We start from the raw sequence: 3,791 nt of genomic DNA, 5'->3' as shown, positions 1-3,791 counted from the left end.
CCTCCTGGTGTTATCACTGCAATAACATTATTTGCTATATTCCTCCATTTTAGGTGCCTTAAGTTGAAATCCCCCAGGAGCAAGATGTTGGGGGCAGGAGCTGGAAGATTTTCCAGACAGTGGTCAATTTTCAACAGCTGTTCCTGGAATTGTTGGAACGTTGCATCCGGAGGCTTGTAAACTACCACAGCGACCAGATTCTGGTTCTCGATCTTTACTGCTAAAACTTCAACTACATCATTTGAGGCATTAGCAGTTGTGTGCAAATAAGTAACTCTGCGGTATACAGGCCAACCTCACCCCTCCCCTTTTTTTGCCTGTTCACTCTGTCGCATCTGTATAGGTTGTAACCTGGGATCCATATTTCGTTGTCCAAGTGATCCTTCATGTGGGTCTCTTGTGAAAGCCGCGAACATTGCATTTGCCTCTGCAAGCAGTCCACGGATGAAAGGTATTTTGTTGTTCGTTGGTGACTTTAGACCCTGTATCTTTGCAAAGAAGAATGTCATCGGATTGGTGGTACTGGGGGGGGGGGCACTTTTTTTCCGGCACTAATATCTGTATCTGTTGGTTTGGAGTGGAGGCCATCGACTGTGATTCCACTCCAGAAATGAATGGATTTGGTGTACGATTTCTGCCATTTCCTGCCATTTTTTTTCCTTCCTGGCACTAAAAAACCTCTCTTGAGTGGCTGTGGCTACTCTGCTTTTCCATAAGATCAAGAAGCTTCATTAAAATTATAAATAATTAAGATACCTTAAACAATTTTATATAGTTGTGAGCGTCCATGGATTGATCAGACATGAATGGCATAATTATGTATACCTGGAAGGTGTTTCTGGGGTCAACGCTCTCGCGGCCCGGTCCATGACCAGGCTTCGCTGTGGATCAGATTGTTACTGGAGTTTACCTGGAGAGAGTTTCGGGGGTCAACGCCCCCGCGGCCCGGTCTGTGACCAGGCCTCCTGGTGGATCAGCGCCTGATCAACCAGGCTGTTGCTGCTGGCTGCACGCAAACCAACGTACGAGCCACAGCCCGGCTGATCAGGAACTGACTTTAGGTGCTTGTCCAGTGCCAGCTTGAAGACTGCCAGGGGTCTGTTGGTAATCCCCCTTATGTGTGCTGGGAGGCAGTATGGTCTCTTAACGTGCTAATGACACCCCTGCTTTTCATTGGGGGGATGGTGCATCGTCTGCCAAGTCTTTTGCTTTCGTAGTGAGTGATTTTCGTGTGCAAGTTCGGTACTAGTCCCTCTAGGATTTTCCAGGTGTATATAATCATGTATCTCTCCCTCCTGCGTTCCAGGGAATACAGGTTTAGAAACCTCAAGCGCTCCCAGTAATTGAGGTGTTTTATCTCCGTTATGCGCGCCGTGAAAGTTCTCTGTACATTTTCTAGGTCGGCAATTTCACCTGCCTTGAAAGGTGCTGTTAGAGTGCAGCAATATTCCAGCCTAGATAGAACAAGTGACCTGAAGAGTGTCATCATGGGCTTGGCCTCCCTAGTTTTGAAGGTTCTCATTATCCATCCTGTCATTTTTCTAGCAGATGCGATTGATACAATGTTATGGTCCTTGAAGGTGAGATCCTCCGACATAATCACTCCCAGGTCTTTGACGTTGGTGTTTCGCTCTATTTTGTGGCCAGAATTTGTTTTGCACTCTGATGAAGATTTAATTTCCTCATGTTTACCATATCTGAGTAATTGAAATTTCTCATCGTTGAACTTCATATTGTTTTCTGCAGCCCACTGAAAGATTTGGTTGATGTCCGCCTGGAGCCTTGCAGTGTCTGCAATGGAAGACACTGTCATGCAGATTCGGGTGTCATCTGCAAAGGAAGACACGGTGCTGTGGCTGACATCCTTGTCTATGTCGGATATGAGGATGAGGAACAAGATGGGAGCGAGTACTGTGCCTTGTGGAACAGAGCTTTTCACCGTAGCTGCCTCGGACTTTACCCTGTTGACGACTACTCCCTGTGTTCTGTTAGTGAGGAAATTATAGATCCATCGACCGACTTTTCCTGTTATTCCTTTAGCACGCATTTTGTGCGCTATTACGCCATGGTCACACTTGTCGAAGGCTTTTGCAAAGTCTGTATATATTACATCTGCATTCTTTTTATCTTCTAGTGCATTTAGGACCTTGTCGTAGTGATCCAATAGTTGAGACAGACAGGAGCGACCTGTTCTAAACCCATGTTGCCCTGGGTTGTGTAACTGATGGGTTTCTAGATGGGTGGTGATCTTGCTTCTTAGGACCCTTTCAAAGATTTTTATGATATGGGATGTTAGTGCTATCGGTCTGTAGTTCTTTGCTGTTGCTTTACTGCCCCCTTTGTGGAGTGGGGCTATGTCTGTTGTTTTTAGTAACTGTGGGACGACCCCCGTGTCCATGCTCCCTCTCCATAGGATGGAAAAGGCTCGTGATAGGGGCTTCTTGCAGTTCTTGATGAACACAGAGTTCCATGAGTCTGGCCCTGGGGCAGAGTGCATGGGCATGTCATTTATCGCCTGTTCGAAGTCATTTGGCGTCAGGATAACATCGGATAGGCTTGTGTTAACCAAATTTTGTGGCTCATAAAAAATTAATTTTGATCTTCGACTCTCAGTCTGGTTAGCGGCTTGCTAAAAACTGAGTCATATTGGCACTTGAGTAGCTCACTCATTTCCTTGCTGTCATCTGTGTAGGACCCATCTTGTTTAAGTAGGGGCCCAATACTGGATGTTGTTCTCGACTTTGATTTGGCATAGGAGAAGAAATACTTTGGGTTTCTTTCGATTTCATTTATGGCTTTTAGTTCTTCCCGCGATTCCTGACTCCTATAAGATTCCTTTAGCTTGAGTTCGATGCTTGCTATTTCTCTGACCAGTGTATCCCTCCTGGTGGGTTTAGCGCTTAGTTTTGATTATATTATTATACTCTTGGCGCCCCTGCTTTTCATTTTTATAATAATATATTTTTGCAAGTGCATGTACAAGGCCTGGCTGACATCAATGACATACTACTATATAGAATGCCCCTAATTAGGTAAATTAGGTAAATTTTGTCCCCAAGATGCGACCCACACCAGTCAATTAACACCCAGGTATCTGTTTTACTGATAGGTGAACAAGGACAGCAGGTGTCTTAAGGAAACACATCCCAGTGTTTCCACCCTTACCAGGGATCGACCTCCGGACCTCAGTGTGTGAGATGAGTGCGCTATCGATCGAGCTACGATGTTGCACCGCCTGCCGAATCTTTTGCTTCGTAGGGAGTGATTTCTGTGTGCAGATTTGGAAGTCCCTCTTAATTAAGATATTCCAAGTACAGTATATTATCACGTATCTTTCTTGGGACTTCAACCGTTCCAGTAATTTAGGCGCTTTATTGTGCCTATACTCATAGGAACGCAGGCGAGAGATGCATAATATACACTTAGAAAATTTTATAGGGACTAGTCCCAAATTTGTACACGGAAATCACTTCCTACGGAAGGAAAAGACTCGACAGGCGGTGCAACATCTCCCCCTGCCCCTATGAAAAGCAGGGGGTGCCATGAGTACGCTAAGAGACAACACAGTAAGTGTCATGGGCCCAAGATTGTTCAGCTGCCTCCCAGCATACATAAGGGGGATTATCAATAGACCCTTGTCTGTCTTCAAGAGGGCGCTGGACACAGACCTCAAGTCAGTACTTGAGCAGCCGGGCTGTGGCTTGTACGTCGGTTTGCGTGCGGCCATCAGTAACAGTCTGGTTGATCAGGCCCTAACCACCGCGAGGCCTGGTCATGGACCTGTCTGCAGG

This window comes from Cherax quadricarinatus, chromosome 59 (genome assembly GCF_038502225.1).
Source record: "Cherax quadricarinatus isolate ZL_2023a chromosome 59, ASM3850222v1, whole genome shotgun sequence".
Taxonomy (NCBI): Eukaryota; Metazoa; Arthropoda; class Malacostraca; order Decapoda; family Parastacidae; genus Cherax; species Cherax quadricarinatus.
Note: the sequence above shows the minus strand (reverse complement) of the source record.